The sequence below is a fragment of the Mesocricetus auratus genome, unplaced genomic scaffold (assembly GCF_017639785.1).
Source record: "Mesocricetus auratus isolate SY011 unplaced genomic scaffold, BCM_Maur_2.0 Super-Scaffold_4256, whole genome shotgun sequence".
Classification (NCBI taxonomy): Eukaryota; Metazoa; Chordata; class Mammalia; order Rodentia; family Cricetidae; genus Mesocricetus; species Mesocricetus auratus.
Genome location: NW_024429182.1, coordinates 94,117,682 through 94,134,857, shown reverse-complemented (window position 1 = coordinate 94,134,857; position 17,176 = coordinate 94,117,682). Strand labels below are relative to the sequence as shown.

The 17,176-nt window shown below is 47.6% G+C and overlaps 1 protein-coding gene across 2 annotated transcripts in view; it reads right to left on the bottom strand.

The window, feature by feature from the left end:
* LOC121144029 (tripartite motif-containing protein 30A-like) overlaps positions 1-14,156 on the bottom strand; it is a 45,060-nt gene extending 30,904 nt beyond the window's left edge. The window contains exon 1 of one of the 2 annotated variants that reach the window (XM_040757192.1): positions 13,951-14,156. The gene's annotated coding sequence lies outside the window, so the exon portion shown is untranslated. The remainder of the gene's footprint in view (positions 1-13,950) is intronic. The other variant, XM_040757197.1, reaches the window with a different exon arrangement.
* Positions 14,157-17,176: the final 3,020 nt, after the last annotated feature.

The window sequence follows — 17,176 nt, the reverse complement described above, 5'->3', positions numbered from 1 at the left end:
GTGCTCTAAAGAGCTTGATAGGGCTCAGATAAGGGCTAGCTCACTGAAAAACCATGACTTTGACACCCCCTACGGCTAGATGGCTCTTCCTGTTCCCCTGCTGTGTCTCCCTGATTCTGGGGCCAGAGATTAAACCACCAGCCAGGAGGGTGAGAAGTCTGGAAAGAATTATATGTAGATGGATGGCAGAAGTCCTTAAAAAGGGGAAGCGTTTTTTCTTGGAGAGCTCTCTCTCCTAAGCGGACTTGAGTTCTCCTCCTAAGCTGACTGGGGAAGCATAAAGTTTTCTTAAAGCAACCGACCAGTCTCTGTGTCATCTATCCAGACCACCTCGCTACATTCTCGGATGCAGGCCGCACAGCAGGTGCGACAGTAATCCACCATATAAACAAGATGAAAAACAAAAATCACATGATCATCTCACTAGATGCTGAAAAAGCCTTTGACAAAATCCAATACCCCTTCATGATAAAGGTCTTGGAGAGATCTGGGATAACAGGGACACACTTAAACATAATAAAAGCTATATACAGTAAACCAACAGCCAACATCAAACTAAATGGACAGAAACTCAACCCAATTCCTCTAAAATCAGGAACAAAACAAGGCTGTCCACTCTCTCCATACCTTTTCAACATGGTACTTGAAGTTCTAGCTATTGCCATACGACAACAAAGGGGGATCAAGGGGATACAAATTGGGAAGGAACAGGTCAAACTTTCACTGTTTGCAGACGATATGATAGTTTACATCCATGACCCAAAGAACTCTACCAGGGAACTCTTATAGCTGATTAACACCTTCAGCAAAGTGGCAGGCTACAAGATCAACTCAAGAAAATCAGTAGCCCTACTATATACAGATGATAAAAGGGCTGAAAAAGAAATCAGAGAAACATCACCCTTTACAATTGCCACAAACAACATAAAATACCTTGGGGTAACGCTAACCAAACAAGTGAAAGACCTGTATCGTAAGAACTTTGAATCTTTAAAGAAAGAAATTAAAGAGGCCCTCAGAAAATAGAAAGATCTCCCATGCTCTTGGATAGGTAGGATCAATGTAGTAAAAATGGCAACCCTGCCAAAAGCAATCTACAGATTCAATGCAATCCCCATTAAAATCCCAGCACAATTCTTCACAGACCTTGAAAGAACAATAATCAATTTTGTATGGAAAAACAAAAGACCCAGGATAGCCAAAACAACCCTGTTCAACAAGGCAATGTCCGGAGGCATCACCATCCCTGACCTCAAGCTCTATTATAGAGCAATAGTCCTGAAAACAGCTTGGTATTGGCACAAAAATAGACAGGTAGACCAATGGAATCGAATTGAACACCCGGGTATTAACCCACACACGTATGAACATCTGATCTTTGACAAAGAAGCTAAAAATATACAATGGAATAAAGAAAGCATCTTCAACAAATGGTGCTGGCATAACTGGAGACTGTTATGTAGAAGAATGCATTTTGATCCATGTTTATCGCCATGCACAAAACTTAAATCCAAATGGATCAAAGACCTCAACATAAATCCAGCCACACTGAACCTCTTAGAAGAGAAAGTGGGTGGTACCCTTGAACGAATTGGTACAGGAGACAGCTTCCTAAACATAACACCAGTAGCACAGACAGTGAGATCAACAATTAATAAATGGGACCTCCTGAAACTGAGAAGCTTCTGTAAGGCAAAGGACACAGTCAGCAAGACAAAAAGGCAGCCCACAGAATGGGAAAAAATATTCACTAATCCCACATCTGACAGAGGGTTGATCTCCAAAATTTACAAAGAACTCAAGAAGCAAGTCTCCAAAACAGCAAAGGACCCAATTAAAAAGTGGGCTGCAGAACTAAATAGAGAGTTGTCAATAGAGGAGGCTAAAATGGCTGAGAGGCACTTGAGAAAGGGCTCAACATCCTTAGCCATCCAGGAAATGCAAATCAAAACAACTCTGAGATACCATCTCACTCCTGTCAGAATGGCTAAAATCAAAAACACCAATGACAATTTATGCTGGAGAGGATGTGGTGAAAGGGGGACACTCCTCCATTGCTGGTGGGAGTGCTACCTGGTTCAGCCACTTTGGAAATCAGTATGGAGATTCCTGAGAAAAATGGGAATAAACCTACCACAAGACCCAGCAACTGCACTCTTAGGCATATATCCAAAAGATGCCCATTCATACAACAAAGATGTCTGTTCCACTATGTTCACAGCAGCTTTATTTGTAATATTCAGAACTTGGAAGCATCCTAGATGTCCCTCAACCGAAGAGTGGATAGAGAAAATGTGGTACATCTACACAATGGAGTACTATTCAGCAGAAAAAAATAATGGAATCATGAGATTCGCAGGCAAATGGATGACACTAGAAGTAACCAGCCTGAGTGAGGTAACCCAGTCACAAAAAGAGAAACATGGCATGTAGTCTCTCATAAATGGATTTTAGACATAGATCTGGGGAGTGCCAGCCTACAATCCTATGGCCAGAGAGTCTGGGAAACAGAAACTTCATTTAGTGGCTGATCGAAGAAGAGGCAGACTCCCTTGGTTAAGTACTGAGCTGAACTCAAGAAAGCCAGTAACAGAGAGGGAGGACTGATGATCAAAGGGATTAAGACTGGGCTGGTTTAACCCCCAGAAACAGCTGACCTGACAAAGGTTAACTCTTGAATCCCAGGCATCAGCCTGGGAATCCAGCATGGGACTGATCAAGACCCCCTGAATCTGGGTGTCAGTGAGGAGGCCTAGGTAATCTTTTGAGCCTTGGGCAGCAGATCAGTACCCATCCCAAGTATACACACGGACTTTGGACTCCCATAGAACAATGTGAGGTGCACTCTCACCCTGAACTCTTGGGGAAGGGTCTAGGCCCTGCCCTGTATGAAATGACAGACTATGGACACCCCCATGGAGGGGCTCACCCTCCCTGGGGGAATGAGGGGATAACGGGGGGGGGGGGATTGGGGGTAGGGCACGGGAGGAGGGGAGGGAAAGGGAGAGAGACCTGGAACTGACTTGTGAAGCAACCTTGTTTCTTATCTAAATTTAAACTGGAAAAAAAAAAGATTCACATTCAATATACAGTATAGAAAAGTCACAGATAGTGAGGAACCTGAAAGTCAACTAAGAAACTGGGCCTGTTGGTGCTGGCCTTTAAACCTGGATTCTAGGGAAGTTGATGCCAGAGGATAGCAAGTTCAAGGCTCTATTGCCAACAGTGTTATACCTGGAACATAGTGAAAGGGCTGGAGGGATGACTCAGTGGTTGAGCACCACCTGTTGTCACAGAGGATACCAAACAACCAGGGATCCAATCCTTATCCATTTCCATTGCACTAGACTGCTATATCATTCTTCAAATACTCCTGTATTCCAGCAAAATAAATCTTTTTCTTTTAAAAGAGACACCAAGGAATGATAACTAGGTTTGTTCAATTCAAACACTATGGCTGCAGACAGCTTGTTTCTTTTGTGATTGGGGTATGTGATGGCTAAGGAAAACCCATTCTAAATTCCTAAAAGAGAAGCTCCTGGCAACTCTCACTCCTTGCTACCCTCATCCAAATTGTAAAAGCGCTAGGAGATAGTTAGCTGTTTCCTCTGGCTTTTGTGAACCCACGGTTTGCTGTGTGACAGGGAGTGTGAGACAACTCCTCACAGCTGAGGGGAGTACAGCAATTTCTCTCTCAGACACACATTCCACACAATGAGACAATTTTGCTGTCACCTAAAACACCCCTCCCCCTGCCTCTTCTGTGTGACAAATCTTTGACTTGTCTTTAAGGCTGTTATTGGCTTACTAGCAGTAATTAATAAATTCATTTAATTGTAATTTGAGTTTGTAGTCTTTTCCTGGTGGATTGTACCAAGTAAAACTTTTTTTTGTATTTATTCATTCATTTATTTTTTTGTTTTTATTTTTTTTGTTTTTGCATCCTCACTACAGTATCCCCTCCCTCCTCTCCTCCCTGTCTTACACCCAATCTCTCCCCTCCCACACCCATCAACTCCTCCTCCAGTTCTCTTCAGAAAACAGCAGGGCTCCCATGGGTACCAACCAGCCATGGCATGTCACGTTTTAGGTAAAACTTGTTTCTTTAACATTGTTGAAAATTCAAAGTATTGATGTCAAAAGAGGAATGGAAATTTTCCTAAAAATTTTGGGCAAAGAAATTGTCCCAGAGCTCATTTACTAAGTAGTAATATCTGGAACAACTTAACGTGTATTCCCTAGATGTTGGCAAATTTAAAAACTGTACAACTCTAATGTGAGCATTGCAGCATCTTATAACAGATGGTGGTAAAGAGAGTCAACGCTTAAGTTCAGAAGAGAGGTGTCCACAACTGACAAAGAGCAGGAGAGATCAATGGGAAAGAGAATGGGCTCAGGACAACCCTCAATGTCAACCTGGACACAGGAGACCTGGCCTGTGTCCTCTGGTGTCTACATTTGCTTGGGTGAAGCTGGGATTCCCTGTATTCTGTGCTTTCTTTCGTGGCTCTCAAGATCTTCCTAAGAGCAGACATCTTTCAGTTTTCACACCATTAAATCCATCAGGAGCTGTGCTGATCCTTGAAAAGTAGAAAAGCCCTGGGATGCAATGTCCACCTGTAATTCCTGTTTCTGGGGAGGTTGACATAGGGCAGTTACATGATGTTAACCTGGCCTATATAAGGGTATCATGTTGCAAACAAACAGAAAAGGTGCCACGTGTGCTCTCCCAGTGTTCTCATACACTGTTTCTTTGTTCCCATCATCTCCTTCTCTGTGTCTTTCATTGGTATTAAATCCTGGGAATAGCACAAACTTGAAATCAGCACCCACACCCCACTAACTGCACCCCAATAAGCAACACCCGTTGGGTATTTTTTCCTTTGGACATGGTCTTATTTTGTCCCCAGGCAGGTCTTGGCTTTAAATCGTCCTGTATTAGCTATCTTTGTAGTTGGAATTACTAGTCTGGCCTGAATTTTATTTAGGCATGGCACACATGGACCTAGGGAAAGTCAGACTGAAAGACCCCGGCCCAGCACCGGTGGCTGAGGCCTATGGAAAATTCCTTTCCCCCACAGCTCAGCCGAATAGTCATTTTTTTGATCAGAAGGAAGCTCAGCTCAAGGTCTTTACAGCTGCATAGTCACTACTATCTCTGTCCAGATAGGGGCCCAGGTGTCTATGGTCTGCACAGCCAGCCCAGAAAGATTGGGCAGGAACCTTTGTTCTTCAGATAGGGCCAAGGCCGAGAATTGGTTCTGAGAGAAACCTTAATTGCCTCTCTGTCCAGATGAGAGAAACCTTAATTGCCTCTCTGTCCAGATGAGAGAAACCTCGTTCTGAGCCCCCCGCCTCATTTAAATTACCCAATCAGGGTCCTGTAACTAGGCTTCTCGCTTCTGTACTGCGCTTTTTGCTATAAAAGAACCCCTGAGTCCCCAGCTCGGGGCTCTCAGTTCCCGAGACTGAGACGCCCCGGGTACCCGTGTATTATCAATAAAGCCTCTTGCTGTTTGCAGCCAAGCTCGTGGCCTCGGTGTTCCTTGGGTTCGGGTCTCCCTCCCGTGAAAGTCCCCCGCCTGGGGTCTTTCATTTGGTGCGTTGGCCGGGAATTGAGACCCTGCCCAGGGACCACCGACCCACTTCTGGGAGGTAAGAATTGTCCGGACTAAATTTCTGTTGTTTCTGTTGTCTGCTGTCTGTCTGTCTATGCCTGTTGTTTTATTGCGCCTGCGTCTGTAATATACAGCTGTATACATCTGTATCTGGTGGCACCGACCGCAGCTCTAGGACACGATCTGCCTCGTCTGTTTGGGGCCCCGTCTGTTTGGGGCAGGTGTCCATCTGCCCCGTCTGGAGTTCTTAGGAACTCGTCTGTTTGGGGCCCCGTCTGTTTGGGGCAGGTGTCCATCTGCCCCGTCTGGAGTTCTTAGGAACTCGTCTGTTTGGGGCCCCGTCTGTTTGGGGCAGGTGTCCATCTGCCCCGTCTGGAGTTCTTAGGAACTCGTCTGTTTGGGGCCCCGTCTGTTTGGGGCAGGTGTCCATCTGCCCCGTCTGGAGTTCTTAGGAACTCGTCTGTTTGGGGCCCCGTCTGTTTGGGGCAGGTGTCCATCTGCCCCGTCTGGAGTTCTTAGGAACTCGTCTGTTTGGGGCCCCGTCTGTTTGGGGCAGGTGTCCATCTGCCCCGTCTGGAGTTCTTAGGAACTCGTCTGTTTGGGGCCCCGTCTGTTTGGGGCAGGTGTCCATCTGCCCCGTCTGGAGTTCTTAGGAACTCGTCTGTTTGGGGCCCCGTCTGTTTGGGGTAGGTGTCCATCTGCACCGTCTGGAGTTCTTAGGGAACTCGTCTGTTTGGGGCAGGTCTGTATCTGGAGCTGGAGTTCTTAGGGACTCGGTTGTTTGGGGTAGATGCCTAGGAATCTGCCCCGTCTGTTTGGGGAAGTCCCGCTGGCCGAGGGAGTTTCCATCCTGATAGGGGACAAGGACGGAGCACAAGGCCCCCGTCCCCGATCTGAATTTGCTTTTGACTTTCGTCAAAGCCGCGCAGCGAAAATCTGTTTGTTTTTGTTTCTTATCTGTTCGTCCGTCTTAGTGTCGTTTGTCATCGCTCTCGAGAAAATGGGCCAGACAGTTACCACTCTGCTTAGCCTGACCCTTTCACATTGGCAACAGGTCCAGGAGTACGCTCACAACCGGTCTGTCGATGTGCGCAAGAAGCAATGAATCACCTTTTGCTCTTCTGAATGGCCAACTTTTGATGTTGGCTGGCCACGAGATGGCACCTTTAACCCTCAAATTATTTTCCAGGTGAAAGAGAAAGTCATGGATCCTGGACCCCAGGGCCACCCGGACCAAGTACCCTATATAGTTACCTGGGAAGTGCCGGTCTATGACCCTCCCTCCCCCCTCCTCTTCCCTAACCCCCGCCACCGCGCGGCACCGCTCGGGCTGCGGCCCATTTCCGGTTCGCGTTCAGCGTCCCGGCCGCTGCGCGAAGGGCGCCCTGAATGTGACGGCGCGACCGACCGGCGACAATGCGAGGGGAGCTGTGTCTGCCTCCCTGCGGCCCGAGATGGACCGGGTCAGAGAGCGGCCGCCACGCCCCCTCGGCCCCGCTCCCCGGCAGACGCTCCGGCCCTTCCGGGCGGCGCCGTAGCCTCAGCCCGCTCCGGATTAAACTGCCCTGCCCCTTCGGACGGGCCATGATGGCCAATTACAGTACTGGCCGTTTTCTGCCTCTGATCTTTATAACTGGAAAAATAATAACCCCTCCTTTTCAGCAGACCCCGTGAGACTGACTGATCTATTAGAATCGGTTCTCACTGCCCAACAGCTTTTTGCAAGTCCTCCTAACTTCGGAGGAGAGACAGCGGGTCCTTGAAGCCGGGAAAATTTGTTCCTGGGGCAAATGGACAACCTACGCAGCTTCCAAATGAAATTGATGCTGCCCAGACTGGGACTTCACCACTGAGGCAGGTAGGACCCATCTAATGTCTTTAATGCCAGTTGCTTGTAGCGAGTCTCCGAAAGACGGATAAGCAATCTATAAATTTGGCCCAGGTAAGACAGATAGTTCAGAAGGCAGAGGAATCGCCAGCCGCATTTTTTTGAAAGACTTAAGGAAGCTTACAGAATGTATAACCCATATGACAGGGGTATACACTACCAGATGTATTGAGGGAGACAGAACGTATTTTTTAATAAAAGAGAAGCTCAGAGAGAGAGAGAAAAGAGGTAAACAGAATGTCAGAGACAGGAAATGAGAGAGACAGGATAGAGAGGGACGAGAAGCGTAATAGAGAGATGACTAAACTATTGGCCACAGTAGTTGCAGAGCAGAGACAGGATAGGCAGAGAGAGGGACAAAGAGGGCCTCGCCTGGAAAGGAACCAGTGTGCATACTGCAAGGAAAGAGGACACTGGGCAAGAGAATGTCCCAAGAAACAAAGAAGGACATTCCAAAGGCCCAAACCCCGCTCTCAGACCTCCGACCTGCTGAGCCTCGAAGATTAGGGAGGTCAGGGCCAGGAGCCCCCCCCTGAGCCCCGGATAACTATACCAGTAGGGGGGCGCCCGGTCACCTTCCTGGTAGACACGGGGGCTCAACACTCTGTTCTAAATCGGTCACCCGGCCCCCTGAGCCGCCGCACTGCCTGGGTACAAGGAGCTACCGGTGGGAAGCAATATCGATGGACCACGGACCGCCAGCTCCACCTAGCGACCGGTAAGGTGATGCACTCCTTTTTACATGTTCCTGACTGCCCATACCCCCTCCTGGGTCGAGACCTCCTAACGAAGTTAAAGGCTCAAGTACATTTCGAGAAAGCCAACATAAGAGTCACGGGGCCAGAAGGGGCCCCACTCACGGTACTGACTATAGCCTTAGAAGAGGAATATAGAATACATGAGCCCAAGGATGACTCTTTTAAGGTCGAGGACCGCTGGTTGACTGACTTTCCCCAGTCCTGGGCAGAGACTGGAGGAATGGGACTAGCCCTCCAGCAGGCTCCCATCATAGTCCATTTAAAGGCATCTGCTCTCCCGGCCTCAATTAAACAATATCCCATGTCCCGGGAGGCCCGCGATGGAATCAAACCTCACATTAAGAGGCTACTGGAGCAGGGCATTCTAACCCCCTGCCGGTCCCCCTGGAACACTCCCTTGTTGCCAGTCAAGAAGCCCGGAACCAATGACTATAGGCCGGTCCAGGACCTCCGGGAAGTCAATAAGCTGGTTGAGGACATACACCCCACGGTCCCCAATCCCTATAACCTCCTGAGTGGACTGCCACCTGACTATATTTGGTACTCAGTCCTGGATTTAAAGGATGCCTTCTTCTGCCTGCGGTTACACAAAGACAGTCAGCCACTGTTTGCCTTTGAATGGCAGGATGCAGACCTGGGAATCATGGGACAACTTTGACTGAGGGGAGAGCCAGGAGAAAGCCTTCATGGACATCAAGAAGGCTCTGCTCAGCTCCCCAGCTCTGGGGTTACCTGATCTGACTGAACCCTTTGACAAATTGACGTTGGGGCAGCCTTTGACTATCTATGCTCAGGCAGCCACCAGGCCGCTGGCTCACCAATGCCAGGATGACCCATTACCAGACTCTGTTGCTGGACAAGGACCGAATTCACTCCGGGGCTCCGGTGACCCTAGACCCCGCCTCGCTACTCCCCTCCCGGGGAAGCAGAGACTCATGACTGCTTACAGATCCTGGCTGAGGTCCATGGGACGAGAGCTGACCTCACGGATCAACCCCTTCCCAACCCTGACCTTGTCTGGTTCACGGACGGAAGCAGCTTTGTACATCAAGGGGAGCGGAAAGCCGGTGCTGCAGTGACAACTGAGTCAGAAACAATTTGGGCTGAGGCCCTGCCGCCAGGAACATCGGCTCAACGAGCAGAACTGATTGCCTTGACACAGGCCCTGAGACTGGCAGAAGGTAAGAAACTCACTGTCTACACAGACAGCCGCTATGCTTTTGCCACCGCTCACATCCATGGTGAAATTTATAGGCGAAGGGGGCTATTGACCTCAGAGGGCAGAGACATTAAAACAAAAAGGAAATCCTGGCCCTCTTAGAGGCTCTGCACCTCCCAACCGCCCTCAGTATCATACATTGCCCAGGGCATCAGAAAGGCGACAGCCCCGTTGCCCGGGGAAACCGGAGGGCCGACCTGGCCGCCCGGGAGGCTGCCTTGACCTTGGAAAGCAACAGTCACCTCCTCCAGGCGGCTGTAGTCCCTGCAACTAATGAGGCTTCCGAGAAGACCTCCCCGTCATGGGACTATGAAATAAAAGACATCAAAGCCATGAAAAGACTGGGGGCGACCCGAGTACATGATGGTCTCTGGACCTATCAAGGAAAGACTGTCCTTCCCCGCCTAATGACTAGATATCTGGTTAACAGCCTACACAAACTCACTCATTTGAGCTCCAGGAAAATGAGAGAACTATTAGCCCGGGAAGAAAATACTCGCTACCTGTTGGGAATAGAAGAAATACTAAAACAAGTGACTGAGCAATGTGATGCCTGCGCCCGCGTCAATATGACCAGGCTAAAGCTACCCATGGGGACTCGAGCTCGTGGGCACCGGCCTGGGGTGCATTGGGAAATAGATTTCACAGAAATCAAACCAGGAAAATATGGATACAAGTACCTCCTGGTTTTTGTTGACACCTTCTCGGGATGGACTGAAGCCTACCCCACCAAGCACGAGACGGCGAAGGTGGTCACCAAGAAACTTCTTGAAGAAATCTTCCCCCGTTACGGAATGCCACAGGTATTGGGGACAGACAACGGGCCTGCCTTTGTTTCTCAGGTAAGTCAGTCTGTGGCCACCTTGTTGGGGATTGATTGGAGATTACAGTGTGCTTACTGACCCCAAAGCTCAGGACAGGTAGAACAAATAAATAGAACCATTAAGGAGACTATAACTAAATTATCGCTTGTAGCTGGCACTAAAGACTGGGTCCTCTTGCTCCCCCTTGCTCTCTATCGTGCCCGGAATACACCGGGCCCCCATGGCCTCACCCCTTTTGAAATTCTATATGGAACCACCGTTCCCTTTGTTCAGTTCTTTGACCAAGATATTTCTGACTATGCCAATTCCCCCTCTCTTCAAGCTCACCTGCAGGCACTCCAGCTGGTTCAGCAGGAAGTCTGGAAGCCTCTGGCCCAAGCCTACCGAGACCAGAGGAGACACCCTATTGTCCCCCCACTCCTATTACGTGGGAGACAGCGTTTGGGTCCGGCGCCACCAGGCTAAGAACCTTGAACCTCGCTGGAAGGGACCATACACGGTCCTGTTGACCACCCCTACTGCTCTCAAGGTGGACGGGATTGCTGCTTGGATACATGCCTGGCACATAAAAGCTGCCTTCCCTGAGGATCCGGACCCAGGATGAAAGGCTCAGCGCACTCAAAATCCTCTAAAAATAAAACTTACCCGCTCCTCTCCCTCCTGCTAATAGCCCTCCTCATAAAATCAGACACTGGTGTGGCCTCCAGTCCCCATACCGTTTATAAATTAACCTGGGAGGTTCTCTCCCAAGTGGGGGAGGTCATTTATGCTGTCACGGAACCACATGCACTTGGGACATGGTGGCCTACTCTATGGCCTGAATTTTGTGATTTGGTAGCAGGGTTGGACACTTGGGACATTCCCCATTGCCACCCAAAGGCATGCGCCAGTGGTTCCCACTTTTACAGACGTCGACGTGCACTCATGGACTCCAGAGAAACCACCCCCGGGTGTGTTGATCAAAGAGCCAGAGAGCAGCTAAGTTCAAAGGACTTCTATGTCCACCCCCGAGATGGGCATGCCTGGCAACAGGCCCAGAAATGTGGGGGATATGACTACTTTTTCTGTGCAGCTTCGGGGTGCGAGACTACAGGGGACTCATATTGGAGGCCATCCTCATCCTGGGATAAAATACAGGTACGCAGAGGCTGGGACAAAGGACAATCTGGAATGATAGGTAGGCCTCTTGCCATTTCCTTCACTGCGCAGGGAAAGCAAGCCCCGGACTGGCAGACTGGGTATACTTGGGGTTTGCGTTGGTATCTGTACGGGCCAGACAAGGGGGTAATCTTTACAATCAGATGTAAGGTGGCTCCTGTCAATTCACAGGCAATAGGCCCTAATCAGGTCCTTGCTGATCAAAAGCAGCCTAGCCTACTCTGCCCAAGGCTGATACCAGGCCCATGACCCTGCCTAAAACCACAGCCGCTCCCGCGCCTACAGAAAGCACTCCCAAACCCCCCTCCTCGGCCCCCCCCTTGAAGGCACGGGAGATAGAATATTAGCCCTGATCCAAGGGACATATGCCACTCTGAATTTAACTCGCCCAGATAAGACTAAGGAATGCTGGCTTTGTCTGACTCCGCAACCTCCCTATTATGAAGGCTTAGCGGTTATGGGCGAATATACAAATCAGGCCACAGCCGAGGCTCTTTGTGGGACAGCCATGCAACATAAATTGACCATCTCAGAAGTGTCTGGAAAGGGGCTATGTATAGGTAATGTCCCCACCACGCAACAAGGACTATGCAATGCCACTGAGCCTTTGCCCCAAAGTGGCCGCTACTTGATAGCCCCCAATGGGACATATTGGGCATGCAACACTGGATTAACCCCTTGTGTCTCCACCACGGTACTAGGTGCCACCGTTGACTATTGTGTTCTGATTGAATTATGGCCTAAGGTAATTTACCACCCCTCTGACTATGACATGATAAGTACTGGCCGCATTAAGAGGGAACCTATCTCCATCACTACTGCCATCCTACTAGGAGGACTAACCATGGGAGGCATAGCAGCAGGAATAGGAACCGGTACTGCCGCACTGCAGGAAACTAAACAGTTCCAACTCCTACAACAAGTAATGCGTGCAGATATTCGGTCTTTAGAGGAGTCTGTCGCTGCCCTGGAGAAGTCTCTGTCCTCCCTGGCAGAAGTAGCCCTCCAAAACAGAAGGGGACTAGACCTCTTATTTTTACAGCAAGGGGGAATTTGTGCGGCCCTTAAAGAAGAATGCTGCTTTTACGCAGACCATACCGGAGTGGTAAGAGATAACCTGGCTAAAATAAAAGAAAGACGCCAAAAGTACCACCAATTAATTGAGTCCCAACAGGGATGGTTTCAGAATTGGTATAACAGGTCCCCTTGGTATTCGACTCTCATATCCACTATTATGGGACCCCTGATCATTATATTTCTGATTCTGATGATTGGGCCATGCATCTTAAACAGATTGATCCAGTTCATAAAGGAAAGGTTATCAATTGTACAATCACTGGTTTTGACTCAACAATACCAGCAGCTAAAGCAAAGGGATTTCGAGATGGCAGAAACCTCTGAATGAAAGATTTCATTCAGTTACAAGAGCAATGGGGGAATGAAAGACCCCGGCCCAGCACCGGTGGCTGAGGCCTATGGAAAATTCCTTTCCCCCACAGCTCAGCCGAATAGTCATTTTTTTGATCAGAAGGAAGCTCAGCTCAAGGTCTTTACAGCTGCATAGTCACTACTATCTCTGTCCAGATAGGGGCCCAGGTGTCTATGGTCTGCACAGCCAGCCCAGAAAGATTGGGCAGGAACCTTTGTTCTTCAGATAGGGCCAAGGCCGAGAATTGGTTCTGAGAGAAACCTTAATTGCCTCTCTGTCCAGATGAGAGAAACCTTAATTGCCTCTCTGTCCAGATGAGAGAAACCTCGTTCTGAGCCCCCCGCCTCATTTAAATTACCCAATCAGGGTCCTGTAACTAGGCTTCTCGCTTCTGTACTGCGCTTTTTGCTATAAAAGAACCCCTGAGTCCCCAGCTCGGGGCTCTCAGTTCCCGAGACTGAGACGCCCCGGGTACCCGTGTATTATCAATAAAGCCTCTTGCTGTTTGCAGCCAAGCTCGTGGCCTCGGTGTTCCTTGGGTTCGGGTCTCCCTCCCGTGAAAGTCCCCCGCCTGGGGTCTTTCAAGACAAATGTAATGATTTTTAAGTAGCATTAGGAATTCCCTACAGACTTGAGGCTGATCATAGTACAAGTAAATGTATGAAAGGCTGCAGAAGGATTGGGACTCCTAATCACAGAGACAGAAGCAACGGGAAGGAACCCATAGAATCATGGGTAAATACACTATTACACAGAGAGACCTTTAACTCTGCTTTCATACACCACTCTGACTTTACTCTTTCAGTGGGCAGTTTGGGGAACAGGGACGGACAACAGTGTTTCTCTTGCAACAGGAGATTTTTGGTGCAGCCCAAAATTAAACATTAAGAAAGAAGAGAGTAAACTCCATCTAGAAAGTAACTGGACCTCTCTGGACCTTGAAACCTGTCTCCCTCAAGGGCCTCTTGTCTGTCTGCCTCCTCATTTCTAGAGCACCCAGCAGGAAGCTAGCAGTCCCTCTTTCCCCGCCCTTTTTTAGTTTCAAATTAAACTCACCAGAGTAAAGAAGGTTTTCTTTAAGTTCCTCAAAACTCTGCCTTCTAAATTTGTTCTCACACCTTCAGACGATAACCAAGAGATTCCAACTGTGTGTAGCAGAGCGAATGGAGGCCACAGTAAGTGTCCTGAGGATTCAGTCGCTAAATAAAATCTCTGGTGAGCCAGAAGAGAAACGAAAGTTAAGACTTTGAGGGCTGAAACTGAGAAAGAGAAACTACAGACCTCTCAGCCAATGAGGTGTCACCACATTGATATGTGTGGTTCTACCACCAGAGGGAGACAGTTGCCCTCAGTCCGCTCTGCTTCCAGGAGTTTTCAACATTTTTTCAGTGCCACATGAACTTGTTAATGTCACTTGTTCAGGCTCATGTCACAATCTCCCTAAAAGATCCTGACTTTCGGGAAAGCTGCCGTGATGGAAAGAAAAAGCCTTGTCCATGGATTCTTCATCTCCCCGAGGCCCAGGCTGGGTTTTGTTTGGGTGGCAGGTGTGACCCAAAGGGAAGGAAAACAAGGTGAGGGACAGAGGACTGCAGTGTTCTTCTGGAACTTGGACTTGGGCACTTACAGGATGAGAACAGGAAGGAAGTTGCATTCAGGGCAGCTGCTGAACTTTCATCAGGTCAAAGACACTCTGTCCAATCTATACCTGGCTCACTGGACAAAAGAAAAATGTACAAGCTTCTAACTCAAACCTTTAGTTTTTGCTAGGACTCAAAGGTATGAGTCTGTTCCTGCTGTTTTACAGATACCTGATATCTGCTTCTTCTACAATGTAGATTTTAGTACAGATAATACTAATATCTCTAAAACTTTTAAGTCCTTTTATATAATAAAGTCCATAAAGGCTTCAAAGGATCAAAAGTCATAAAGCTTGGATCTACTTCTCACAGGTCAAAAGGACTCCAGATAAGTACAGCTTTTTGTTATCCTTCCTGTCTGTTCCCTGAGAATGGGATTTTCTCACCTTGGTTTTGGGATTCTTGCCCTTCCTGATCACTAAAACTGTGGGCCTAAAAGTTCTAATTGAGTACATAAGTTTTAACTTCTGTTCCCAATTTAAACATGTCTCAAATAGATTTCCACTTCTGCTTTCCACTTCTGACAGACACATCCGGGCATCAGTTGCTGAATACAGCCTGCACCTAAAGACCACGAACTCTATATTTGCTATGGGTATGAACCAGTCCAGCCAATGTGAACACTTCCTGTTTCTTCAACAGAGTCTGCCAACCATACTCTTCTGATAAAAACTCCACTGCCTAAATTCCCTCTTTGCTTTTGACTAACATTTCAGCTTACTTGGGCCCCTGACTATGACATCCCAAAATCAGCAGGAAGTAGCACAGAAAAAAATGTCACCCCTTTTCTGGGGTTGAGATGCTAAGTCAAAAAGAAAACCACCTTACATAGGGGACAAGATAACAATAAAAATTGTTCACTAGTAACCCAGGATTGGGTTACCAATAAGAAGAAGAGGGAATGAAAAGGGTAAACTGAACTCAAAGGCTTCACTTCTAATAATTTAAAATAAAGGGACCAGACCCTCACTCAGCCCCCTGATTTAGTAGCCATGACAGGCTACAGAAAAGATGCATAGGCCTCTGACACAAGGAAACTCCAACTCCTCTGGCCTCTCGGAGTCTAGGGCAAAACTGAACACAAAGAAACTCCAGACCCCTCCCTCCCCCAGACTCCTAGATGCTTGGTTCCTGGGAAATGTTTGGCTACAAAAGAAACTTCGGGGTGGACCAAAACCTTCCTTATAGTCTCCAGGACATAGTTCTGAAAACTATTGGTATCTATGTACAACAGGCCACCGGCAAGACAATGCCATAGAAACCCCAGAATGTTCCCTCTCAGCACTGAAAATAATTGGTACATAGGTATTTCATGCCAAAATATGACTTTGAGAAATTTGCCTAATTGTTCCCAAATGTCAACCAATCAGAAACCAACCGGCACCTACTGATGTAAACATGTAACTTTTGTCTTTAAAACCTAGCAGTAGACAGGGACCTTCACTCCCTCTGGAGGCTGCTGCAGACAGCTAGCCAAGTGGAATCCCTGTCATGGGTGGATGAACAATTAAAACCTTGCTTTTGCAGTTTAGTGAGTTTGTCCTCCTGGTGGTCTCTGAGGACGTTGCAACATGGGCACAACAATACCTATCCTTCTTCTGAATTGTTAATAATTATATAAAACCCTTTTACCATTTTTGTTTGGTTTTGTTTTTGAAACAAAGCTTCACTCTATATTCCAGACCAGGCTGGAACTCACTAAGTGTTCAGGTAGGTCTTTAAGTCCTAGCAATATTCCCTACCTCAAACTCCTGAGTACAGGGATTATAAGAATAAGGAAGAAGCTCTTCGTCACTAACAAATTATAGTCAGTGCCTTTGTTGGGAGCCATGGAGCCTTTTGGATCAGTATATGAGCACCTGTCCATCAGGTCTCCAGGTGAGGCAAAAGCCAACAGGGACACTCTTACTTGGCAAGGACCAGTGGACGAGTGCAAAATACTGCTGGTACCATGCGGCCTGAATGATCTCTTCTCTTGTAATATTGATGCTTCACTTGGCAGTTATAGTGTCATTTTGTCAACCATACATAGGATTGATGTGATCTGTCTTAGAAACTCCATTCTTTCTCAAACAATTACCCCTAAAATTCTTTGGGAGCTGATGTTTCTCAGATTTCTTGTCTGGTGGTACCAGCTGCCACTCCAGACCCTGGGAACTGGTACAATACGGATGCAGATCATCCCTATTTCTGTAAATATATTTTGAATGGGATTGTTGTTCTTGAAAATGTGTGTCTATGTCAATCATCTTTTAGTTTTGTAAATAAAGGATGTACCTGGCTTGGTATTTGGCCAAGCTAGCAAACTGATAAGTGTTTTTGGTTTAAAGATATTTTGACATAAAAGTTGGGAAAAATACATTTGGCATTTTAATTTTGCCAGAGGTTAATATTGGAGGACCCGAAAAACTTACTTGTTAGTATGGGAAAGCATGCTTGTTTTTGATATATAAATAATAAATCAATGCTTTTCATTGCTTAAGCTTGGCTGTACTGAGACTTACTCTGTAGACCAGGTTGGCCTCAAACTTTGATCCACCTGCCTCTGCATTCCCAGATTAAAGGTGTGCCCCACCATACCTGACTCTAAGCTTTTCTTTTGTTTCTGCTCATAGCTTTGAAACTTAGCTGGGTTGGATCTT